General features: G+C 47.1%; 1 pseudogene; it reads right to left on the reverse strand.

Annotated features, from left to right (window-relative positions):
* Positions 1–16,778: 16,778 nt before the first annotated feature.
* Positions 16,779–16,942, reverse strand: LOC132208303 (U2 spliceosomal RNA; annotated as a pseudogene).
* Positions 16,943–27,445: the final 10,503 nt, after the last annotated feature.

Genomic DNA, 27,445 nt, shown 5'->3' on the forward strand with positions numbered 1-27,445 from the left:
TGGGGTGATGAGACTGTCAATCACCTCCTTCTCCCTGCTCTACGGGCTGTTCCTGGGATGCACACCTAGACCAAAATCAGCTGCGCCTGGAGGACCATCAATGCGGTGAAAGATGCTCTTTGGTCTGCCCGCAACTTGCTGGTCTGCCAGCTGAAAGAACTGACCCCGACCGAGTGTTGCAGACTGGCCCACTCCAAGGTCCAGGACTACGTGCTGATAACGCGCTAAAGCTTGGGGCAGCCGCCGCCAAGGCGCGTTGGGGAAAGACCACCGTATGAAACCCCTCGTCCAGAATGGGAAAAAAAGGGACCTATCTGGTAACTGGGCCCAGCTGGCGCCGTCCCCAACTGGTCAGGGGGCTAACGGGGACTCTGTGGGGAGACGACTGCCTGGGTATTTTCTTTGCCTTGTATTTTTTTCTTCTTTGTTTTGTTTTTGCCTTTCGTTGGTGTCCGTACCCCCTGGGTAACCAGGAGCAGCTTGCATGACTGGGTCGGTGTATAAATGTTTTATTTTTTGTACTTTCTATGAATAAAGTATATTTTTTTCAAATAAAAACAAGTGATGAAACGTCTGAAAATGAACCTTACAGCTCAGTGAGCAAACTTGCATCCTCGATATTAGTTCTGGTGAAATGGAGTTTAGGTACAGTTTAGAAACAGCAAGGGACTGAAATTGACCGTGGTCCGTGTACACACACCCCAGTCAACTATCGTGGTAATTTTAGCAGAAGGCACTAAACAGGAAGTTGAAGACACCAGGAGAAAGGGGGAGCTCTAATTATGATGAATGGCCATTGACTTCAAGAGTCAGGTGACTTCAGTTGGCATAAAGGTTGGGCAAAGCGAATCAGTTATCATTCCAGACAGGAGGAATTTCTGACGTACTTTTTAAATTCATTCACGGGATGAGGGCATCACTGGCTAGGCTAACATTTATTACCCATTCCTAAATGACCAGAGAGCAGGGAAGAGTCAAACGCATTGCTGTGGGTCTGGAGTTACATGTAAGCAAGGAAGGCAGTTCACTTCCCTTAACTGATAACGGTTCGTATTGAATTTAAATTCCGCCGTCTGCTGCAACGGGATTCAAACACAAGCTCCCAAAATACTATCTGGGTTTCTGGATTAAGTGTCCAATGATGACGACCTCAGGCCATTCTCTTCCCCAATGAAGTGTGTGCTGTGCGGGTTTCTGGATCAACACTTTGAGGAACCAACAAGCAAAACTGAAGTTTGGGGTGGGAAGACTGTGCTCATGCCCCCTCGGGGAAGTGAACCTCATTTTCACCCACAGAAGGAAAGAAACAAGGACACCTTCCACCGAGAGTGCCAGAGGCTTTCGGAGAGAGCAACCCCCAGAAAGCAGAACTTCACTCACTTGGCTCTACTGTCCCATTCCAGACTCCAAAACTAGAACCTGTTTACAGCAACAAATGGAAGTATTTGACGGATGCCCTGGGTTTGTGCTCCTCCCCCATTGCTCACCTACAGTTTTCCTGCTTCACCTTGTACTTCCAGCCAAACATCACTGATGTCAGCTGCTTCCTGCCATTCCAAATGCTGCTCCTCAAGTGGAAGGACAAACAGCAATGTGGAAATTCACACATATTTCTGGTCTGTGGAGGAAATGATACTGTTATAATTTCAGATAATTTTTAAAGGGCTCTTTTTGACCTTTGAAGCAGGGTGTGTACAAACACTATCACAGGCTCGAACTCACAACCACTAGTTTCTGAGACCAGTGCTCTGGCCACTGAGCTGTGGGGCCAGGCACAAGACATGGAAAGAGGGTCTCATGTATTGGAAATAACAAAAGAATAGATAACTGGAGACTGTTATATATCAAGACGTAACAAAACCGAAACACAGCAGAGGGGCATCATGTGCAGAAGGTTGGGAGAATGCAAGGCCGAATCAGACAGTGTCCTGAGTGCCATAAACTGATCTTTCCTGCTGGTCCAGAGATTACGATTCAGTGCCTTCACTGTCGTAGCCTGTTCATGGTTATCATTTAAAGTAATAAATCTGAAATACTGACTGATCTTGAGAAGCAGAATTATGTCATTGATCAGTCAAAATCAATTCACTCCATGTTACAGTTCCACATCAGCAATGCCAGCTGAAACTGCCTGGCGTGCAATCAGTTTAAAACAAGAATAGAGGGGAGTTCAGGAAAAGTGAAGGGCAATGATAGTTTGTGAGAGTTGGCTGGAGGCCAAGTGGAGTCAGGTTCAATGTGGGTGCTGAAGACCAGTCTTCACTGTTACCGTGTTATACAGACCACATTGGATCAATCACACAAGGATCCTCCTTTGTGTGTTGTCCTTTGCACATCACAACTCGGGTCAGTGCCTCGAGGGGCTCGGATACTTTTAATGTGGCAACTAACTCAGGTCAGTTTTGCACAAACTAAGCTGTGTCGGGACACTATTTAAACGGACCACCACTCATTGCAATGACCCAGAACTATGCAGAAAGAGGAAGAACACCAATACAAAATCTTCGCTTTGAATGGATATCCCTGCAATTTCATCCGCAGGTGCTGACTAAACAGCAACACGAAGAGGACACATTATGCCCTAACACACTGGACACACTGCCATACATCAAGAACATATCAGAACTGACAACTCCTATGACCACTAGGAGTTACGGTAGCACACAAGCCCAAAGCCATGCTACGACAAACATTCTCAAGGATTAAAGACCCCATACCCACGACATGCAGAACTGACATTGTTTACAAAATACCGCGCAACGATTACCACGAACATTATATCAGACAGACAGGAAGGAAACTAGCCATCAGTGTACATGAACATCAGCCGGCAGCAAAATGACATGACAAACTTTCCCTAATATCAGTACACCCGGATAATGAAGGCCATCAGTTTAACTGGGACAACATAACCATAGTATTGCAAACCAAACACAGACACACATGGGAATTCCTAGAGGCATGGTTCTCAATCCATAATGCAGTCAGCAAACATATAGAATTGGACCCCATATGCAACCCATACAGAACAGAATGCACAATGACAGAAGTCGCCGGAACGGACCAGGCAGTATAAATTCCAAGTGGAGGAGGACAACATCACTTCATCGGAAGTCTCACCCATGACGTTACCTCGCATGGTGACGAAAAGTCTAAACGAAAACAAGCTCACAACTTTACTTGTTAACTTTACTGTTTTATGTGTGGCTCAAAGTCAGTCTTTGTGATATTATACACACACTGTTCTACCTGCTTATCCCGCTGTACACAAGGTTTCCCAACAAAAGGCAGCTTTATGTGGAACATAAGCAGTTTCTCCTGACAATGGGCACCGTTGCCATGAGCTGGGATATGAAATAGACTGTGAGCTGAAGTAGCCCCACACTCATGTTACTCATTTACCTTTCACTTTCAATTTTCAATTTCCAACACCCAGCGATCCATTCACTTCAGCTGCTGGGAACCTGACAAGAACAGCGTTGGGCAGACATTCCTCTTCGGGAGATTCTGTCAGTTTGCAAGGGTAGAAAAGCTGTCAACTTTACTCGAGTGAGACAGGATACAATATTCCAATCCAAATTCCGACGCAGTATCAATGACACCACTGGCTCCACATGTCTTGCTGCAGCTTTCATCCCGTAGATTGTGATGTAATCAGGGATACTGGCAGAAAAACCATTTGCAAGGTGAATATCCAATAAAATAATCACCGTCACTGCTGCACTTCAATGTTCTCCCCTTTGTGAAGCAGTGAATGTCACTGGCAAACGAAACACATTAGCCCTCACATGCCTGCTTCACTATCCCCTCACCTGTTTGCCACCTGTTTCTCTGCTGGAACTTGCCATTGTTTTATTCACAGTCATTGCAAAATTCTGCCTCACATATCTTTTTTTATTACATAATCTCCTCGCAACTTAAAAACATCCCCCCAGTCTTGAAATCTCCCACCCTTGGGAAATGATGACCATAATTCATACTATCTACATGTCTCATTATTTTATGAACTTCTAACAGGCCGCCTCTCAACCTCTTAAGCACCAGCGAGAAAAGTCAAAGTCTATCCAACCTTTCTTTATAAATCAAACCTTCCATACCAGGCAATATCCTGGTAAACCTCTTCTTAACACTCGCCAGCTTCATAATATGCCTCCTGTAATTGTGCGACAGAAACCGCGCACTGTATTCCAGAAGAGGTCTCATCAACATCCTGTGCAACCTCAATATGACTTCCCAACTCCTAAACTGAAACGATCGAGCAATGAAGGCTGGCGTGCCAAAAGCATGTTTAACGACTGTCTAAATGTGATGTAAACTTCAAATAATCATATACCTGGATCCCCTAGGTCCATGAGTAGACACCTTAACAGTGAGACAAAGTCTGTGGGAGGATGGGGAATAGTTTTGAATTTCTTTGACCTCACATCTAAAGAAATTATTTGTACACATGCAGCCGAATAAGATCAACAATTCATTCTTCGTGAAGAACTATAAATGAACCTGAACATTTTTCCATTAAAAAGTTAGACCCTCTCGAGTCAGAAGAAAGACGTCGCTGTTCTGTTTCTGAGCTTATGTTATCCAACGAGTTCTGTACCATGTCATTCATTCACCATATCCTGATACATGAACTTTGGATCACTCTCCAAAGGTATCAGTAACTATTGCCAATCCTCAGTTACATCTGGATAATTTGATGTTTGACCTTTCTGAACCAGTGCAGGTCGTGTGGTGAAGTCGCACTTGCAATGATATTAGGTAAGGAGTTCCCAAATGATCATGAAGAATTAGTGATGTTTTCCAAAAGGACAATTTAAATGTTTTCACATTTTTGATTCAATTCAATGATCTGACATATTACACAAGGTTATCATAAAACAATATTTGATACCAGGCACTTATTAGGACAAGTGACCCAAAACTGGCCAAAGAAGTAGGTTTCAAGGAATATCCTGAACAAACAAAGGGCTTTGAATCCAGGGATGTTTAGGGAATAAATTCAAGAGCTTATGGCCTTGGAAGCTGAAAACATGAAAAAGGTGGGAGAGTTAAAACCAGAAATCTACTGGCGGTTGGAAGTCAGGGAGAACAAATGTCTTGAAGGAGAAACCAAAAGAACAGTAGATGCTTGAAAGTAGTAACACAAGCAGAAATTGATGAAAAACTCAGCTTATCTGGCAGTGCTTATGGAGAAAGAGCAGCATTATTGTTTTATGACCAGTAACCCTTCTTCAGATATACCTCAGAGGGTTTTGCAGCTGGAGGGACTATCAAACGAAGGAGATATAATGACAAAATTTCTAAATAAGGATATGAATTTCAATACCTTGGTGCTTTGCCACCCAGAAAATGTGCATGTTAATGAGCACAGGATGGCAAAACTCGAAGATGCTGAAATGGGTGAGAGTAAACACATGGGCAGCAGATTTTTGGATCATCTCAAGATTTCAGGGAAGTAGTATTAAGAAGCCGGCCAGGAGTGTGTTTGGGGAGTTAAGTCGATAGGTAACAAAGGAATGGATGAGAGTTTCAGCAGCAAATGAACTAAGATGCTGTTGAGGTTGAAATTGTATGTGGCCTTTGTGATAATGGGCGGGGTGTGAGTAATGTGGTTGGAAGCTCACCTTGGGGTGAAATATTGCACCATGACTGTGAGCAGTGTGTTACCAGCCAGTTACCAGGGGCAGGGATGGAGTCAGTGGTGAGGGAGTGGAGTTTGGCTGCCAGCCTGGATTGATATTTAGCATTTTCTATTTAAATGTGATCTATACCCCTTTTCAAACAGGAACAGACTTGGCAGCAGAACTAATTTGTGAACCAACTGTCGGCTTTATTGAGACAAAGTGTGGAGTTTATCTGTTATGAAGTAAACTACAGTGACAAACTCAGACAGCTATTTCCAGGTCCACTGTACCAGGTGTGGCTTCCTCTACATTGGGGAAACCAAGCGGAGGCTTGGAGACCGCTTTGCAGAACACCTCCGTTCAGTTCGCAACAAACAACTGCACCTCCCAGTTGCAAACCATTTCCACTCCCCCTCCCATTCTTTAGATGACATGTCCATCATGGGCCTCCTGCAGTGCCACAATGATGCCACCCGAAGGTTGCAGGAACAGCAACTCATATTCCGCCTGGGAACCCTGCAGCCTAATGGTATCAATGTGGACTTCACCAGCTTCAAAATCTGCCGTTCCCCCACCGCATCCCAAAACCAGCCCAGTTCGTCCCCTCCCCCCACTGCACCACACAACCAGCCCAGCTCTTCCCCCCCACCCACTGCATCCCAAAACCAGTCCAACCTGTCTCTGCCTCCCTAACCGGTTCTTCCTCTCAGCCATCCCTTCCTCCCACCCCAAGCCGCACCCCCATCTACCTACTAACCTCATCCCACCTCCTTGACCTGTCCGTCTTCCCTGGACTGACCTATCCCCTCCCTACCTCCCCACCTATACTCCCTCCACCTATCTTCTTTACTCTCCATCTTCGGTCCGCCTCCCCCTCTCTCCCTATTTATTCCAGTTCCCTCTACCCATCCCCCTCTCTGATGAAGGGTCTAGGCCCGAAACGTCAGCTTTTGTGCTCCTGAGATGCTGCTTGGCCTGCTGTGTTCATCCAGCCTCACATTTTATTATCTCTATTTACAGTTGAATGTGGATTATACTGCTTATGCCAATAACTAGGCAGTAGAGCAGTGATACAACTTATTGGAGTTTTTGCAGCCTCGGCCTTCAAACTTTTTCTTCTGTCATGGACTTTTATCTTCTGATTCTCGTTGCTTTCCATTACACAGACCTTTCTTGAGAATCTCTTTTCTGCTTGTTCTTTTTTGATTAACCTCCCTCTCTGCCCAATCACAGTTCATATGAACAACACTCACCTCACTTAACCACGTGGTGTTCTTCATATTCATAATTATTCTCTTTACATCTTACCTGAGGACTGCTATACCTGTATTTATCACCCTTATTTCACTGCTATTTCTCTATTCGCTGCCAGAGCGGTATCAAGAGCTATCTTTAGCTTTGAGCTGCAGGAAGCCTTTTCAATCGCGACTTATTAAAAATAAACAAAAGAACTGGGATGTTATAAATCAGGAACAAAAACAAAGTTGCTGGAAAAGCTCAGCAGGTCTGGCAGCATCTGTGAAGGTAAAAAGACAGAGTTAACGTTTCGGGTGCAGTGCCCCTCCCTCAGAGCGACTTATTAAAACCCCAGGATCGCGAATGTAACAATCTTTCTCATCCAGTTCTCAGTCTCATTTGTCTCAAAATGCAACATTGTGATGACCATCATTAGCTTCTCACAATGACAACATGAAGCACTGCGCATGCTCCAGATCACAATGGCATCTGGGTGATTGATGTCAGCGAGGGGCCAATAGGGCTGCCGTGCATGACTGGCGGATGTCGCTGCCATTCTAACCAATCAGAATGAGGAGGGGGGGGCGGGATCGGTGAAAACCACATGATCATTCACGAGAGCAGCGCAGAGTTGCTCAGATAATTTGAACCGCAGATGCTGGAGAATCCGAGATAACATGGTGTAGAGCTGGATGAACACAGCAGGTCAAGCAGCATCAGAGGAGCAGGAAAGCTGACGTTTTGGGCCTAGATCCTTCGCTGAGTCCAAGATTTGTGCAATTGAGGTAAGAGCAGGACACAGTAAAGAAAGCAAATCGGCAGAAAGCGGGAGGGAAGTGATATTCGTATGGGTTTGGAAGTTGTACAAAGACTTAGTGCACGTTGGAAAACACACACATTTAAAACTCCCAGACTCATGTTTGCAGAAAACAAATCAATGCCTCAGATGGCGATAGGCCCGTGTGACCGTCACCATCTTTATTGGGGGCAATGATCCGCGGGGCGTATGTGCGGCAGCTTTGAAACTTTAAAAGGGCCGAGGTGAAGCTGGGCGCATGCGCGGCCGCCTCTGGCTGAAAGTGAGAGAACAAGGTGTGGGGCTGGAGGAACACAGCAGGACAGGCAGCATCAGAGGGGCAGGAAAGCTGGCATTTTCGGGCCTAGACCCTTCAGAAATGGGGAAGGGGCAGGGGATACTGAAATAAACAGGGAGACAGGTGGAGAGGAGACAGACAAGTTAAAGAGGTGGGGATGGAGCAGGTAAAGGTGAATGTAGGTGGGGATAGGTCAGTCTCGGGAGGAGGGGATAGGTGAGAGGAAGAACATGTTAGGGAGGCGGGGATGAGCAGTTGTTTATTGCGAACTGAGCGTAGATATTCTGTAAAGTGATCCCTAAGCCTCTGCTTGGTTTCCCTGATGTAGAGGAGGCCACAACGGGTACAGCAGATGCAGTACAGCACATTAGCACCTGCATTCCCCACACAGATGGCCTAAAAGCCCTATACTATTTCCTGTCCTGCAGGTCTGACTAGTTCCCCTCCACTGACCCCCTTATGCGCTTAGGTGAACTCATCCTCACCCTCAACAATTTCTCTATCAACTCCTCCCACCTCCTACAGACAAAGAGGGTGGCCATGGGTATCCGCATGGGCCCAAGCTATGCCTGCCTCTTTGTCGGAACAATCCCTCTTCCGTACATACACTGGCCCTGAACCCCACCTCTTCTTCCGGTACATGGATGACTGTATTGGCGCTGCCTCGTACTCCCATGAGGAGCTCGAACAGTTCATCCACTTCACCAACACCTACCACCCCAACATTAAGCTCACCTGGGCATCTCAACATCTTTCTCACCTTCCTGGACCTCTGTTTCCATCTTGGGCAACCGTCTGGAAACCAATATCCATTTCATGCCCACCGACTCTCTCAGCTACCTAGAATACACCTCCTCCCACCCACCGCCCTAAAAAAATGCCATCTACTATTCCCAATTCATTCACTTCTGCCGAATCTGCTCCCAGGATTCCACTCCCGTACATCTGATGTCCTTCCTTTTCAAGGACCGCAACGCTGCCCTCCTCCCCCCCGCAGTGATCGAGAATGCCCTTGACCGTGTCTCCCGCATTTTTCCACAACTCCTCCCTCGCGCACCGTCCCTGCAATAACAACCGAAAAAGAATCTCCCTCATCCTCACGTACCACCCCACCAATCACCGGATCCAACGCATCATCCTCTGACATTTCCGCAATCAGGAATCCGACCCCAACACCAAAGACATTTTCCCCTCCCCACCCTTGCCTGTTTTCCGGAGGGACCACTCTATCCGTGACTCCTGTGGCTCCACACTCCCCTCCAGCCCCACCACACCTGGCACTCTTCCCTGCAACCGCAGAAAGTGCTACACTTGCCCCCACACCACCTCCCTCACCCCCATCCCAGGCCCTAAGAAAACTTTCTACATCAAGCAGATGTTCACCTGCACATCTGCTAATGTGGTATACTGCATCCCCTGTACCCGTTGTGGCCTCCTCTACATTGGGGAAACCAAGCGGAGGCTTGGGGACTGCTTTGCAGAACACCTACACTCGGTTCACAATAAACAACTGCACCTCCCAGTCGTGAACCATTTCAACTCCCCGTCCCATTCCTCAGACGAAATGCCCACCCTGGGCCACCTGCAGTGCCACAACGATGCCACCCAAGGGTTGCAGAAACAGCAACTCGTATTCTGCCTGGCAACCCTGCAGCCCAATGGTGTCAATGTGGATTTCACAAGCTTCAAAATCTTCCCTCCCCCAACTGCATCCCAAAACTTGCCCAGGTTGTCCCTGCCTCTCTAACCTGTTCTTCCTTTCTCCTATCCCCTCCTCCCACCTCAAGCTGCACCCCCATTTACTGCCTACTAACCTCATCCCACCCCCCTGACCTGTCTGTCCTCCCTAAACTGACCTATCACCTCACTACCTCCCCACCTATACTCACCTTTACCTGCTCCATGCTGGCATCTTTGACTTGTCCGTCTCCTCTCCACATATCTTCTCTCTCCATCTTCGATCTGTCTCCCTATTTAGTTCACAACCCAATTATCTCAGGATTTTGAATGTTGAAGAAGAAAGCAGCACTCACACTTTGGACAAATGCAAATGGTTTGTGTGTAAAAGAGTCTGAAGATTCATCTGAAATGTTCTAACACCATCGCAGTGACACTTGGGAGACACTGTGGAAATGGGCAGATTGCAAGAAGGAATTTCTTCATCCATCCCAGCTGGAAACTGACCACCAGAGTCACACTGGAGAGAAACCATTCACCCGCTCTGATTGTGGTATGGGATTCACTCAGTCATCTAACCTGTTTAAACACCAGGGAGTTCACACTGGAGAGAAACCATTCACTTGCTTGGAATGTGGGAAAGCATTCACTCAGACAACTCACCTACTGATACACCAGCAAATTCGCACTGGAGAGAGACCATTGGCCTGTTCTGTGTGTGGGAAAGTTTTTCTGACTCGAATTCCCCTCTGACACACCAGCGATTTCACTCTGGGGAGAGACCATTCGTGAGCTCTGAGTGTGGGAAAGCATTCACTCAGTCATCCAAACTGTCACAAAGAACCACAGTTAAAGGATTTTGCTATCACGCTCACGATCAAATGAACCATAGTTTTTGGCTGTTTGTACTGATGTTACTAATCTCTGCTCAATTAAAGGTGCTGATGTTGTGAATAAAATGTTAATAACAGTTGTATATTTGTCAGGTGGAGCTTGGAAATAGTCACGTCACGACACATTCACACTGACTAAAGACTATCCACCAGCACAGTGTGTGAAAAGGGATTTCCTGGTTCATCAGGACTGGTTAACTAGCAGCAAATTTGAGTAACTTTTTTAAAATTCTGCTGTTAGCTGTTTCCAAACCAGGTATTTTTGGGCTTGTTTCTGGAGATCGTAGAATCCCTCCAGAGTGGAAGCAGATGACTTGGCCCATCAAGTCCACACTGAACCTATGAAAAGTGTCTTACCCAGACCCTGTCTGCGCTGGTTTCCTCCCACAGTCCATAAATGTGCAAATTAGGTCGATTGACGATGCTAAATTACCCTTAGTGTCTTGTGTGCAAAATGCAAGGACAGTGTGAGACTGGATGGGATGCTCTTTGGAGGATTTGTATGGACTCAATGGACTGAATGGCCATCTTCCACACTGTAGGAATCCTATGATGATCTTGATGGCCCTTTATTTATTAGTTATGTCTGCACACCTTTTACAATTACGGATCCTATTGCTCTCCACAGACACGTTTCGACTTTTAATAGGTATTTGTTGATTTGTAAACAATCGTAATGTTTCCTTTTGATTTTTGCCCACAAAATGAAAGTTTTAAGTCTAAACAAAAGATTGGGAGGAGTCCAGTACTATATCCCCGATTGCATTTTCCCAATCGGCTATGAAACCTGGTGTCCATTGTGACTCTGTTCGCGGGGGGCGGGGAATGCAGTCTCTTCAGATCTTTACCTGATGTCCATGGCAGTGATGGATTTCATGATGAATACGTATGCGCTAGATATCATACAATGTCTTGGTTTATTTTCTATTTAGTCTGCTGTACTTTACTCCACAGAGACCGAGATAATGGTCTGGGGACCTAGGTTTGAATCCCACCATTCCAGATGGTGGAATTTGAGTTTGAAAAAAAAATCTGGAAATAAGAATCTAATGATGACCGTGAATCCGTTGTCATTGTTGGAAAAACCTATGTCCATTAGGGAAGGAAACTGCCATTCTTATCCAGTAATATCAAGATCCCATGAATGATTTTTTTAAAAATCTCCCACAAATACATTTATCTCTGTCTTAATTTATTTGACAACCGACAGTTCAAACTGGTTGATGGCTACTTTCACTTTTGATCAAGTTGTGGCCATTTCATGGTTGAAACAAAAAAAAGAGCATGAATAACCACAGTTGCTCTCGTAGGAACAATGCATGCTCTGCCATGTTTGAAAAAAAAGCCTCATCTCACTTATGAGCCAGATATCAAAGCTGACCAGATCCTGATGCTGTGGACCGTGAAAGTGAAATTCTTCACCGTCTTATCCACTTGTGTTGCTATTTCAGGGAGCTATGAAACTCCCAATCTCCTGAACACCTTTGAGAATTTCATCAAACTGACCCCCAATGGCAAGAATGGACAGGGTCAGCTTGGATTGATGATCATAATTCAGGCTCAACCAATCTCCTGGAGCATTTTGAGAATGCAATTAGTAGTGAGTGTGGCCACCTCTCTGTACTATGGTGATACAGATCCTCTGATCGTGCTTGCCCCACATGGCTGATATTGAGTAATTTCTTGGACATGCTGTGTCAGGATCTCTTGACTTAATCCTGTCTCCCTTGCCCTGACTGAGAACTTTCCCTGAGACTTTGTGACGCGACTATTTGGTCGAAACATATGTTTGTTGCCACAGCTGCTGACAAATCCTTGACTGACTGCTGGTAATAACAGTGCTAAGCTGCCTGGCTTATGCCTGTGATAAACAACCAGGCAAGACAGGAGTACTGTGAAACATTAAGTTCTAGTTGAGACATCAAAGTGCAAAAATGCCAGAGAAAGGCAGAGATATTGTGGCAGAACATGTCTCAGGTGCTGAAAAGCTTGCAGAGTTCTTTCAGAAAGCATGTACTTTGCAGACAGGCAATTCTGCATCTTGATGTAGCATTTTTATCTAACTTCTGGCTCATTTTGCTACATTTGCAAATATCTCATGAGTTAGACATGAGTTGGGAAGCATGGACTGGGAGCAGTTGTTCCACGGTAAGGGAACTATAGACATGTGGAGACTGTTTAAGGAACAGTTGTTGGGAGTGATGAGTAAATATGTCCCTCTGAGACAGGCAAGAAGGGGTAAGATAAAGGAACCTTGGATGACGAGAGCGGTGGAGCTTCTTGTGAAAAGGAAGAAGGTAGCTTACATAAGGTGGAGGAAGCTAGGGTCAAGTTCAGCTAGAGAGGATTACATGCAGGCAAGGAAGGAGCTCAAAAATGGTCTGAGGAGAGCCAGGAGGGGGCACGAGAAAGGCTTGGCGGAAGGAATCCGGGAAAACACAAAGGCATTTTACACTTACGTGAGGAATAAGAGAATGATCAAAGAAAGAGTAGGGCCGATCAGGGATAGCATAGGGAACTATGATAACATAGGGAACATCCTTCAATTCCCTCGTCCAAGTCATTAATAAAAATTACAAACAGTAGAGGCCCAAGGACAGAGCCCTGTGGAACTCCACTCACCACTGACTTCCAGGCAGAATATTTTCCTTCTACTACCACTCGCTGTCTTCTGTTGGCCAGCCAATTCTGTATCCAAGCAGCTAAGTTCCCCTGTATCCCATTCCTCCTGACCTTCTGAATGAGCCTACCATGGGGAACCTTATCAAATGCCTTACTGAAGTCCATATACACCACATCCACAGCTCGACCCTCATCAACCTTTCTAGTCACATCCTCAAAAAACTCGATAAGGTTTGTAAGGCATGACCTACCCCTCACAAAGCCGTGTTGACTGTATTTGATCAAGCCATGCTCTTCCAGATGGTCATAAATCCTATCCCTCAGAATCCTTTCTAACACCTTGCAGATGACAGACGTGAGACTTACCGGTCTATAATTGCCGGGGATTTCCCTATTTCCTTTCTTGAAGAGAGGAATTACATTTGCCTCTCTCCAGTCCTCAGGTACGACTCCAGTGGAGAGCGAGGATGCAAAGATCTTCGCAAGTGGCGAAGCAATTGCATTTCTCGCTTCCCAAAGCAGCCGAGGACAAATCTGATCCGGGCCTGGCGACTTGTCAATCTTAATGTTTGACAAAATTTTCAGCACATCAGCTTCCTCTATCTCTATCCATTCCAGCATGCACACCTGCTCTTCAAAGGTTTCATTCACTACAAAGTTGGTTTCTTTCGTAAAGACAGAAGCAAAAAACTCATTTAGGGCTTCCCCTACCTCCTCAGACTCCACACACAAGTTCCCTATGCTATCCCTGATCGGCCCTACTCTTTCTTTGATCATTCTCTTATTCCTCACGTAAGTGTAAAATGCCTTTGTGTTTTCCCGGATTCCTTCTGCCAAGCCTTTCTCGTGCCCCCTCCTGGCTCTCCTCAGACCATTTTTCAGCTTCTTCCTTGCCTGCATGTAATCCTCTCTAGCTGAACTTGACCCTAGCTTCCTCCACCTTATGTAAGCTACCTTCTTCCTTTTCACTAGAAGCTCCACCGCTCTCGTCATCCAAGGTTCCTTAATCTTACCCCTTCTTGCCTGTCTCAGAGGGACATATTTACTCATCACTCCCAACAACTGTTCCTTAACCGTCTCCACATGTCTATAGTTCCCTTACCATGGAACAACTGCTCCCAGTCCATGCTTCCTAACTCATGTCTAATCGCATCATAGTTTCCTCTTCCCCAATTAAATATCCTCCCATTCTGCCTAATCCTCTCCTTCTCCATAGCTATGTAGAATGTGAGGCAGTTATGGTCACTATCACCAAAATGCTCTCCCACCACAAGATCCGACACCTGCCCCGGCTCGTTTCCGAGCACCAAGTCTAGAATGGCCTCTCCCCTCGTCGGCCTGTCAACGTACTGCGTTAGGAAACCCTCCTGAACACACCTTACAAAAACAGCTCCATTCAAATCTTCTGCTCGAAGGAGGTTCCAATCAATATTAGGAAAGTTAAAGTCACCCATTACAACAACCCTACTGCGTGCACACTTTTCCAAAATCTGTCGACCTATGCTTTCTTCAATCTCCCTGCTGCTATTGGGGGGCCTGTAGTAAACCCCTAACGAGGTGACTACTCCCTTGCTGTTCCTAATTTCCACCCATACTGACTCAGTAGGCAGATCTTCCTCGACAAAGGAAGCTTCTGTAGCTGTGATACCCTCTCTGATTAGTAGTGCTACACCCCCTCCTCTTTTCCCCCCTCCCTATTCTTTTTAAATGTTCTAAACCCTGGAAGATCCAGCAACCATTCCTGCCCATGAGAAACCCATGTCTCTGTTATGGCCACAACATCATAGCACCAGGTACCAGGGTCAGCAAGTTTGCAGATGACACAACGGTCGGAGGTGTCGTTGACAGTGTAGAGGGCTGTTGTAGGCTGCAGCGGGACATTGACAGGATGCAGAGATGGGCTGAGAGGTGGCAGATGGAGTTCAACCTGGATAAATGCGAGGTGATGCATTTTGGGAGGTCAAATTTGAAAGGATAGGATTCTTGGCAGTGTGGAGGAACAGAGGGATCTTGGTGTGCAGATACATAGATCCCTTAAAATGGCCACCCAAGTGGACAGGGTTGTTAAGAAAGCATATGGTGTTTTGGCTTTCATGAACAGGGGGATTGAGTTTAAGAGTCGTGAGATCTTGTTGCAGCTCTATAAAACTTTGGTTAGACCGCACTTGGAATACTGCGTCCAGTTCTGGGCGCCCGATTATAGGAAAGATGTGGATGCTTTGGAGAGGGTTCAGAGGAGGTTTACCAGGATTCTGCCTGGACTGGAGGGCTTATCTTATGAAGAGAGGTTGACTGAGCTCGGTCTCTTTTCATTGGAGAAAAGGAGGAGGAGAGGGGACCTAATTGAGGTATACAAGATAATGAGAGGCATAGATAGAGTTGATAGCCAGAGACTATTTCCCAGTGCAGAAATGGCTAGCATGAGGGGTCATAGTTTTAAGCTGGTTGGTGGAAAGTATAGAGGGGATGTCAGAGGCAGGTTCTTTACGCAGAGAGTTGTGAGAGCATGGAATGCGTTGCCAGCAGCAGTTGTGGAAGCAAGGTCATTGGGGTCATTTAAGAGACTGCTGGACATGCATATGGTCACAGAAATTTGAGGGTGCATACATGAGGATCAATGGTCGGCACAACATTGTGGGCTGAAGGGCCTGTTCTGTGCTGTACTGTTCTATGTTCTATGTTCTATGTTCTATCTCCTGGTCTGGCTAATGTGAGAATTGGCTTGGTCATTTGCAGTTGTATCCCATGTTCGTGAATTGGTAATCTGATTAAACTCACAGGCCTTGACTTGAGAAAAATAAAGCACATATTTGATTGGTTGCTGTTGCACTCAAATGAAAAACGTGCAGTGTATATGCCATATCTTTTCCTAGCTCACAGTGTTTCCAAAATCTCTAGTTCAATACATCCCAAGTCGTCACCATCAAAGTCAAAACTAGTGAATACTTCGATCGCTTCATCTTTTGTTTTTTTTTTCTGAAATGCTATTTGTAATGAGGTAGTATTGGCAGGCAATTTTCTTTTACTTCTGTTGCCATGTGTGAATATTCAGGGATGGTGTTGGTGGGAAGATGCGACATGCACCACAGATGAGGCACGAACATTAGAACAAGTGCTGAGCATGCAGAAAAGGAGAGATTAACGGTTACCTTGGAAAAAGCATATTTGGAGAAAGTTGGGTGAGAGTGCTGAGAGAAAGCACTTTGGCGGCATGGTGGCTCAGTATTTAGCACTGCGGCCTCACAGCACCAGGACACGTGTTTGATTCCAGCCTTTGGTGACTGCCTGTGTGGAGTTTGCACATTCTCTCTGTGTCTGTGTGGGTTTCCTCAGAGTGCTCTCACAGTCCAAAGATGTGCAGGCTAGGTGATTAGCCATGTTAAATTGCCTGTTGTGTTAAGGGAGAGTTTGATTAGGTGGGGTGTAGGTCTGGCTGGGATACTCTGAGGTTTGATGTGGACTTGTTGGGCTAAGGGCTGTTATGGTTCCAGAGTGCTGATCTGCTGGAGATTACAAGGTCCAGAGCTGGATGAACACAGCAGGCCAAACAGCAAAGGAGCAGGAAGTCCGATGCCTCAGGCCTAGACACCCTTCTTCAGTTTTTGATAAGGCTGTTTTTAAAATTGGTTTAACGAGACTGCACCATTCCTAGGAACACTGCAATACCAGGATGATGCATGGAGAGGACAGAGCAAGCTGCTGTTCTTAAAAATCGGTTTAATATAGGGTCCTTAAGTAAAGAACATATCAGATATTAAAAGCTGATAAGAACATTTTTTTTAATTTGAAAAAATATACTTTATTCATAAGATGTATAAAAAAACACATTCATACACCTACCCAGTCATGCAAGCTGCTCTGGGTTACCCAGGGCATACGTACACCAACTAAAGGGAAAAAAAAAACAAAACATCGAAGAAAAAAATCAAAGCAAAGAAAATACACCGGCAGTCTTCACCCCGCACAGTCCCTGTTGGCCCCCTGACCAGTTGGGGAAGGCGCCAGCTGGACCCAGTTACCAGATAGGGCCCTTTTTTTCTATTCTGGATGAGGGGTTTCATACGGTGGTCTTTCCCCACCATGCCTTGGCGGCGGCTGCCCCAAGCTTTAGCGCGTCACTCAGCACATAGTCCTGGACCTTGGAGTGCGCCAGTCTGTAACATTCGGTCGGGGTCAGTTCTTTCAGCTGACAGACCAGCAAGTTGCGGGCAGGTCAAAGAGCGTCTTTCACCGCATTGATGGTCCTCCAGGCACAGTTGATGTTGGTCTCGGTGTGCATCCCGGGAAACAGCCCATAGAGCATGGAGTCCCGCGTCACGAATCTACTCGGGATGAACCTCGACAAAGACCACTGCATCCCCCTCCAGACCTCCTGTGCATAGGCACTGTCCAGAAGGAGGTGATAGACAGTCTCGTTCCCGCTCATGCAGCCGCCTCGAGGGCAGCGTGCAGTGGCACAGAGATTCGGGGCGTGCATGAAGGATCTCACTGGCAGAGCCCCTGTCACTACCAGCCAAGCAATGTCTTTGTGCTCGTTTGAAAGTTCTGGCGATGAGGCATTCTGCCAAATAACTTTGGCAGTCTGCGCAGGGATACAACAGGACGCGATCCACCCTCTCTTTTTCCCAAAGCGTCTCGAGGATACTACGTGCTGACCACTGCCAGATGGCCTTGTGGTCGAAGGTGTTTCCTTTCAAAAATTTCTCCACAAACGACAGATGGTACAGGACGGTCCAACTACTCGGAGCGTTCTGCGGTAATGAGGCCAGGCCCATCCTTCACAACACAGGGGACAGGCAGAACCTCAGTCAGTAGTGACACTTGGTGTTTGCGTACTGAGGATCTACGCACAGCTTGATGCAGCCGCACACAAAGGTAGCCGTCAGGGCGAGGCTGGAGTTCGGTACATACTTTCTCCCCATTTTACAGGTCTTTGTACATGGTGTCCCTGTGGACCCGGTCCATCCTCCACCCCCAAATGAAGTGGAAGATGGCCCGGGTGACCACAGCGGCGCAGGTCCAGGAAATACGCCAGGGCTGCGCCACATACAACAGTACCGAAAGCCCCTCGCACCTGACAACCAGGTTCTTACCCGTGATGGAGAGGGACCAGAACGTCCACGTGCCCAGCTTCTGCTTCAGTTTGGTGATATGCTCCTCCCAATTCTGAGTGCATGTCCCAGCTCCAACAAACCAAACACCCAGCACCTTCAGGTAGTCTGTGCTGACGGTGAAGGGGATGAAGGAGCGGTTGTCCCAGTTCCCGAAGAATATGTCCTCGTTCTTACCCCTATTGGCTTGGGCCGCAGATGTCTACTCACCGACGTCTACGCACACTCACCGACTGACGATCGGTGCAGAAGACGGCGACATGTTCCATGTACAGGAGGTCTTGACCTGAAGGCCTCCGCTGCCTGGGATAGTCACGCCCTTCAGGCTCACGTCCTTCCTGATGGATGCGGCAAAGGGCTCCACACAGCACACGAACAAGGCAGGAGAGAGCGGGCACCCCTGCTTGACTCCAGATCTGACGGGAGAACTGTCTGATTCCCACCCATTGATCGAGACTGTGCTAACGATGTTGGTGTAGAGCAGCCAGATCCAATTGCTGATGCCCTCCCCGAACCCCAATTTGGAGAGACCCTGTTGAAGGCCTTCTCCTGGTCCAGGCTGACGAGGCAGGTGTCCACCCGCCTGTCCTGCACGTAGGCGATCATACTGATGAACGCGAAACTCTCAGCGATCTTCCTGCCCGGCACAGCACAGTTTTTGTCAGGGTGATTCAGCAACTCCCGGACAGTCCTGACCCGGTTGGCTATGACCTTAGCCAGGATTTTGTAGTCCATGTTCAATAGTGAAATGGGACGCCAATGCGTAATTTCTTCCCTCTCTCCCTTCCTCTTGTAAATGACGGTGATGATGCCCTTCCTCATGGACTTGCACATTTCCCCTCTCTGAAGCGCACGATCGTACACCTCCAGCAGGTTCTGGCCGACCAGGTCCCACAGAGCGGAATACAGCTCGACCGGTAAGCCGTCGCTCCCAGGAGTCTTATTCCTCTCAAAGGACATGAGGGCTGTAGTCAGCTCGTCCAGGGATATCTGCCGGTCCAGCCACTCCCTCGTGCCGCCGCCTAAGACCTCCGTGATAGACGACAGGAGCAACTCGGAGGTCATGCTGGCCGCGGGCTTCGCATCATACAGTCTGGCATAGAAGGATCTGCTAATCCTCAAAATGTCAGGCTGAGACGACGTCACCGAGATGTCGTTCTCCTTCAGCCGGCTGAGCACAGAGCTCTTTGTGCACCTCCTGAAAGAAGAAACCCGAGCACATCTTGTCCTGCTCCACTGTGTGGACCCTGGACCGGAAGATTATCCTGGAGGCCTCCGTGGCAAAGGGGGAGGCTTGCTGGCCCCTCACCTTGCGGACGTCCTCCGTGACATCGACCCCCATTGACTGCAGAAGGAGCAGGTTCTGCGTCCTTTTCTGGAGTTGCGACAGCTTTCCCCGCCTTTCTCTCACCTTCCGAACACCCTTGAGCAAAAGTACCTCTTGATGTTCTCCTCCACCTTCTCCCACCAGTCACCCGGAGACTCAAAGAGGGGTTTCACGGTTCTCCAACCTGCATACTCCCTCTTAAGCTCCTCGACATACTCTGTGGTCAACAGAGTCGTGTTGATGTTCCACGTCCCCTTGCCAGTCTGCTGGTTGTCCTGTAAGTGACAGTCGGCCAGCAGGAGGCAGTGGTCAGAGAAGAACACCGGCTCGACGCCAGTGGACCTGACCGAGAACAAACAGGAAGTCTATCCTTGAGCAGATAGACCCATCTGGCTGCGACCAGGTGTATCACCGCTGCGCTCCGTCTGCAGGGGTGCTGAAGACGTCGAGCAACTTGGTGTCCTTCACCGTGTCCAGCAGGAATCTGGACGTGGCGTCCAATTTACTCTCCCCACCCACTGTCCCCACACTGGATCTTCCATCTGCATCGATGATGCAGTTGAAGTCTCCACCTAGAATGACTGGTCTAGGCATAGCCAGCAGGGTTGGAAGCCGCTGCAGGATGGCCAACCGCTCGCTGTGTACCACTGGGGCCCTCCAGCGTGCCTTCCTCCTTGGCTTCCGGACCGTTGTCCACTCCCCTGGGTCACCTGTAGCCTCCTCCATTGACTCTGGGTTGTCAGGGGGTGGGTGGGGGCAGTGGGGGAGAAAGCGGAGCGTGCAGGGGCGCTTTGCTGGCCTCGGTTCCATCCTGCGGGGCTGGTCCCTCCTGCACAGTCGGACAAAGGTCCTTGCATGGGCCTGGTGCCTGCCTCTCCTACAGGGGAGGGTGGGTGGGGGGGCTTGCCCCGCATTGCCGCTGCTAGTGACCTGGGCGTAGGTGGTCCCCCACCACAGTCACGGCCTGCAGATGTAGCTCACTTTCCTACAAAGGTTGCAGATTTTTTCTTTTGTCAATCCTTTGCAAGGGGTCCATCCTCCTTGCAGTTCCATCAGATGGTGACTTTGCAGTCGGCCACCATGTGACCTGACCTACCACAGGCATGGCAGACTTTGGGTTGCCTTGCGCAGGTCAGGTAGTCCTTGCTCCCACCAATCGTGAAGCTGCCTGGTGGGTGTATGATGTTCCCGACTACGCCCGTCCTCAGCATCACCCTGGCCTGCCTCTTACTTGTCCAGATCCCAAAGGGGTCCAGGATGTTGGTTAGGTCCCCTTCCAAGGAAGGTCAGGACATCAGCTGCTGGCACATGCGGGTTGTACATGTGTACAGTCACCATACGGCTCCTCGGCACAGGCATCACAAACAGTGGGACAGCGGTCAATGCAGAGAGGGGGCCCCTCACCTCCTTTCTCCTTGAAAACCTCCAGGAAGCGCTCACAAAGCTTGGTGCTCCTGATGGTTACATTGTAAAAACCTCCTCCAGGGAAATCCTGCAGGCAGTAAATGTCAGCAGCAGCAAACCCACAACAGTCCAAAATGACCCTCTTCACACAGAAGGCGCGGTCCACAGGTGCACCTTCATCCACCTTCTTCACGGAAACACAGATGGTGTTCCGGACCTCCTGACCCAGGGCACAAGCACTTGCCACAGCCATCCTTGCAGGTTTGCTGCTCCCCTGAACCAGCATTAGGCCTTAACCAGCATTAAGATCCACCAGTTGCAAGGGTGCACAGCCAACCTGACATCTTCCTTCCACCTTCAATACTCACTCTATCCTCTTCTCAGTCCACAATGATAAGAACAGGTATAAACACACCTTTTTTTTTAATTTGAAAGAAAATATACATTATTCATAAGATCTACAAAAAAAACATATTTGTACACCTACCCAGTCATGCAGGTTACCCAGGGGGTACATACACCAACTAAAGGGAAAAAAAACAAACAAAGAAGAAAAAAAAACAAACAAAGAAGAAAAACAGACAAAGAAAACACCCCAGCACAGTCCCCCTTGGCTCCCTGACCAGTTGGGGAAAGCACCAGCTGGATCCAGTTAACAAAGATAAACACACCCTCAATTTTAACCAAAGAAGGCCAAAAAGTAAAGACATTGTAATACTGGACTACCTTAGGTCCCAGTTACCTTCCATATTTTCCATCAGCCTGACTGAGTGCAAAGACTTGTAAGTCACTGCTGACAGTTTTTACTGTTGTTCCCGGACTCCTGGGTTTCCTAACCGGGGAAAACCGATAGTCGGTTTACACCAGTACTTTTTCAAGACCTTTTCTATAAAAATCTCTTTGCAATGAATGTAGATCATTGGAAATGTACCAATCAGATGAGGTGGGGCATGTCACTAACAAGCCTCATCAACCAGCTCCATGACTAGCGGATGGTCAGTGAGATTGCAGCAACAATCGGTACAGAACCGCACACTCAGAGAATGTCCCAGCACAGAGGAAGGTGCTTCAGCGTGTCACTGTCTGCATCAGCTGACTGTACAGGTAATTTCACCAGTCCCACCCATCATGGTCTTACCGATGCCCTGTAAATCTCTCATTGTTCAACTCTCTCCTGAGGGTCACGAATGATTCTGCCTCCAGCGCCCTCTCAGGCAGTGCGCAGCCAGCAGGAACCACTCGCTGATAACAGTGGGTCTATCTCCCTCGATAAATATGACTTTTTGTTGCAAAAAAGGCAAATCACCACGGCCTCCCTCCAAACCCATCCCACTCCATGATCTGGGCTCATCCTTCCCCCCACTGCATCCCAAAACCAGCCCAGCCTGTCTCTGCCTCCCTAACCTGTTCTTCCTCTCACCCATCCCTTCCTCCTACCCCAAACCGCACCTCCATTTCTAACCTACTAACCTCATCCCACTTCCTTGATCTGTCTGTCTTCCTGACCTATCCCCTCCCTACCTCCCCACCTAAACTCTCCTCTCCACCTATCTTCTTTTCTCTCCATCTTCGGTCCGCCTCCCCCTCTTTCCCTATTTATTCCAGATCCCTCAACCCATCCCCCTCTCTGATGAAGGGTCTAGGCCCGAAACGTCAGCTTTTTGTGCTCCTGAGATGCTGCTCGGCCTGTTGTGTTCATCCAGCTTCAGACTTTATTAGCTTGGATTCTCCAGCATCTGCAGTTCCCATTATCTCTGATTGCTGCAACTTGTCTATTCGAACCAGATATCCTAAATTATTTTAGTCCCATTTGCCAGCATTGGGCCCGTATCCCGCTGTCCCCTTCCTATGCATTTCCCAATCCTGGTGCTGTTTAAGAGCTGTGACTGTACCACCTCCTCCATACATGCAGCATTCTCTACATGTAAAACTGTCCCTCAGGTCCCTTTTAAATCTTTCACCTCTCAACTTAAACCCATGCTCTCAGGTTTGGATTCCTTTCCCTGCAGGAAAGGTATTGCCAATTCACCCCATCCAAGCCCCTCGTGATTTTATAAACCTCTGTAAGGTCACGCCTCAGCCTATGACGTTCCAGGGAATCAGCCCCAGCCTATTCAGCCTCCTCTCCCTGTAGCTCAAACCATTCGATCCAAGCACCATCCTTGTAAATCTTTTTTTTTCTGAAACCTTTCAGTTTAACAACTTTCCTGTAGCAGGGATATTATAACTGAGTGCAGTATTCTAAAAGTGGCAATGTTCTGTGCATCTGCATCGTAACGCCCAAACTCTGATACTCAATACAATAAAAGCAAGTATGCCAAATGCCTTCTTCGCCACCCTGTCTAACTGTGAGTCCACTTTCAACGAACAATGCATCTGCACCCCAATGTCTCTGTTTGGTGACACTCCACAAAGTCTGACCATTAACTTATAAGTCCTGCCTGAGTTTGCCTTACCAAATTGCAACACCTCACATTTATCTAGACTTTATCTGCCACTCCTTGGCCCATTGGCCCATCTGATCAAGGTCCCGTTGTACTCTGAGATAACATTCTTCACTATCCACAACAACATGAATTTTGGGGGCATCTGCAAACTTACTAACCATCCCTCCTCTGCTTCCATCTAAATCATTTATATAAAGTTATGGATAAGCAGTGTCCCAGCACTGATTCTTGTGACACACCACAGGTCACAGGCCTTCAGTCTGATATATAACACTCTACCATCACTCTGTGCCTCCTGCCTTCAAGCCAGTCTTGGATCCAAACCACTAGCTTCCACTGGATTCCATGTGATCTAACCAGTCTACCATGAGGAACCTTTTCAAACACCTTTGCGTAGCGCATCCAAACAATGTTTACCCTCTCTGCCTTCATCAACCTTCTTTGTCACCTCTGCAAAATCCTCATGTTAGTGGGACTTGATTTACATCACACCAACACCAGAGTCAGATAACTGGGAACAGTATATGAAGCAAAATGTGTACATGAGATTACAAAGTGTGGAGCTGGATGAACACGGCAGGCCAAAAAGCCAGCAGCCCCAGAGGAGACAGCCACGCTGAGCCCTGCTGAGTTTTCACCATCACCCCTAGACCTCCCCCTGACTGAGGTCAAATGGTCAGTCCTCAGTAAGGGGCTCACCTTTATCCCCCTCCACACACACATCAATGAATACCACTCACGTTTGGACATCGAGCAGTTTTTCGGCTGCCTTCACCGCTCCACCTATCTTCTCCTCTCTCCCTCTTTGATCCGCCTCTCCCTATTTATTTCAGAACCCTCTCACCATTCCCCTTTTTCTGATGAAGGGACTAGGCCCGAAACATCAGCTCCTAAGCTACTGCTTGGCCTGCTGTGTTCATCCAGCTCCACACTTTGTTATCTCGGATTCTCCAGCATCTGCAGTTCCTATTATCTCTGATACAAAATGTGTACATTACTGGTTAAAAATACTGAAATAATTTCATTGTCTTCAACTTTAAAATCAAATGCTGGAGTCTGCAGCTCAAAAGATATCAGAAGCACTGGGGTGAGAGGAAACCCACAGTTCAGGAAATGCTCAGGAATCAGGGTGACATCATTGAGCAATTGCCCGTGTGTGATAACATCACCCACTTGAACACAAAGCATTCGGGTCTGCACAAACAGGTGATGTGCACAAAGGATGTGAGGGTCTGTGGAGTGATTGAAAGGAGATTGATCAGAATGATTCAGGAACTGAGGGATATTAGTTGTAAGGTCAGGTTGGAGAAACTGAAGGTGTTCTGCACAAAGCAAACAAGACTGAGGTGATCTTTGACAAAGGTGTCTAGGTTTATGAGAGATTTAGATAAGGTAGATAAAGAGCAGCTGTTCCTCTTCACTTGTAGTAAAATTCTTAGAAACACAGATTTAAGATATTGGGCAATAGTTACCGGGAGATGTAAGGAAGGAACTTAACGTTACTTTTATTTGACTCAATACTGACATTCAAAGACCAACAATATCCAGGGCAGAATGATTAAAAAATCAAGTGACACGCTTAGATCTTGCTGTATCTAAGCAAGTTTCTGATCTGCAAATCCTTTTCTAACACTGAAGCTCTGAAATTCATTTCCTTCGTCTGCTCAAACACTGTTCTGCAAAACAAAATCCTTGCTCCTTGTTGAAACATGCAGGTTTTTTGGAGGATTAATGGGTTGGTTGCAGAAAGGTTGGTTCCCTTCTGGACCATCTAGGGCCAGAATACCTCATATCAGAAAGGGGTTTCATATTTAAGCCAGAGATGAGGAAGAAATTATTCTCTCAGACAGTTGTGAATCAGTGGAATTCTTCAGAGCAGAGGTTTGTTGTGGCTGGGCCAATAAGTATATTTAAGGCTGAGATCAACAGATCTTTAAGCAATAAAGGTATCAAGGTCTATGGGGAAAGGCAACAAAGTGCAGATCAGACAGGATCTTATTGAATGGCAGAGCAGAGTTGATGGTCTAAATGGTCTCTTTCTGTTTGTAAACTCAATGGTCTTGAAATGAGGCTGCAAAACTCTCCGCAGTAAAATGTGCAAAATGAAAATTGCATGGAACCCTTCAGAAAGCTGAACCAAGGTGAGACATGGAAAGGGCAACACACAAATGATAGTCAATGTGGGTGATTGATCCGGAGTGATCTGTGTACCAGGGTAAACAGGAAAACTGGTCTTCAGCTCTCACATTGAGCTCGGCTCAAAGTTTTGGCAAAGATCTATAGCTCAGTTTGAGGGTGAGTTGTTGACTTGTTCGCCAAGCTGGCTTGTTCTTGTTCAGATGGTTCATCACCATGCTAGGTGACATCATCAGTAGAGCCTCCGTTGAAGCAGTGTTTTTCTCCTCTGCTTAGAATTTATACTGTTTGCTCTGTTATGGTGAGTAGTGTCATTTCTGGTTTTGATCTGTGTGGGTTTGTATAGGGGTCCAATTCTTTATGTTTGCTGATTGCATGATGGGTGGAGAACAATGCCTCTAGGAATTCCTGTGCATGTCTATGTTTGGCTCGGGCTACTATGGTTACCTTGTCCCAGTTAAACTGATGGCCTTCATTGTCTGAGTGTCTCGATATTAAGGAGAGTTTGTCATTCCGTTTTGCTACTAGTTGAAGTTTTTGAATTCCAATGTCTAGTTTCATTCCTGTCTCTCCGATGTAACATTTACAGTCATAATTGCATGGTATTTTGTAAACCACATTGGTTCTGCATGTTGTGGGAATGGGGTCTTTAATTCTTGTAAGTGTTTGTCATTGAGCAGCTGTGGGAGTGTCCACCACCATGACTCTGAGTGGTCTGAGGGGTCTTGTTGTCACTTCCAATATATTCTTGATGCATGACAGTGTGGCCAGCGTGTGAGGGCGTACTGTGTCCTTCTATTGTTGTCTGTTTAACATCCGCAACCTCACCAAAATTCCCTCACACAAGGTACTACTGCAGAAGACCAGATAATCCCAGTTCCCAGGCCTGGAATCAGAGTGTCAGTGGCCCAGCCACGAAGATACAATGGGAAATGTGGGATGGCAATGAGCGCACAGGGCTACTCTGTGGTTCCTATCACACAATCGGTGAGCGTGCGGTCCTTCTGTGATGGTACAGAGGTGCGTAAAATGCCGAGGCTGTGAGCTTGAACCACACCCAGAGATGCTTTTATTGACATGGAGCAGGGATTGTTGGGTCATCGGGCTGTGGGAAATATCACAGATCAATGTTGGTCAAAACAGAATTTGTAAAAAGACTAGCTTCTTTTGTTGGTTCTTGAACTTTCCCAGGGAAATGTCTCAATTATCAACCATATTAGAGATTGCTCTCCCATCCCCTGAGAGACTCCCCCTGCCTGTTAAATTCACTTTTTGTATGTCTATCTCTGTCTTTGAAAACTTGATTTTAATTTCATATCCACGACCTTTTCATTGGAACCAGTTGAATTTTCATGTGTTTGACACCATTATGGAGAGGAAGTGAAACAACCTACCAGCTGTGGGGTGTGACAATGGAAGGCAGAAGGGTGAGAAAATGATGATCAAGAGAGTGGGGAACGATGATAGCCTTCAGATGAATTTGAATGTCATTGTTCACAACCCGGGGAAAGTTATCACCCACTGATAAATAACAATCAGAAAAATAACAATGACGGAAATTGCTGGTGAAACTCTTGAAGTCTGACGGCATCTGCGGAGAGAAAGCAGGGTTAATGTTCCCAGTTCAGTGACCCTTCTTTGGAATGAGGCATGTAACTGTTGGTTTTGCATTTACCAAAAGTTCGGTCAAATCATGAGTCTGCCCACCTGTGTGGGTTGCTGGTCTGCTTGGTCCCTTCGACGTTGTGTGTCTGTTAGTCAAACATTTATTTGTGTGTGTGTGTGTGTGTGTGTGTGTGTGTGTGTGGCGGAGAGGGAGCATGCTGGGCCCATTACCCAGAAGGTCACTGGATTGAAACCATTCTCTGCTGCTT

Source organism: Stegostoma tigrinum, unplaced genomic scaffold (genome assembly GCF_030684315.1).
Source record: "Stegostoma tigrinum isolate sSteTig4 unplaced genomic scaffold, sSteTig4.hap1 scaffold_355, whole genome shotgun sequence".
In the NCBI taxonomy this organism is placed as follows: Eukaryota; Metazoa; Chordata; class Chondrichthyes; order Orectolobiformes; family Stegostomatidae; genus Stegostoma; species Stegostoma tigrinum.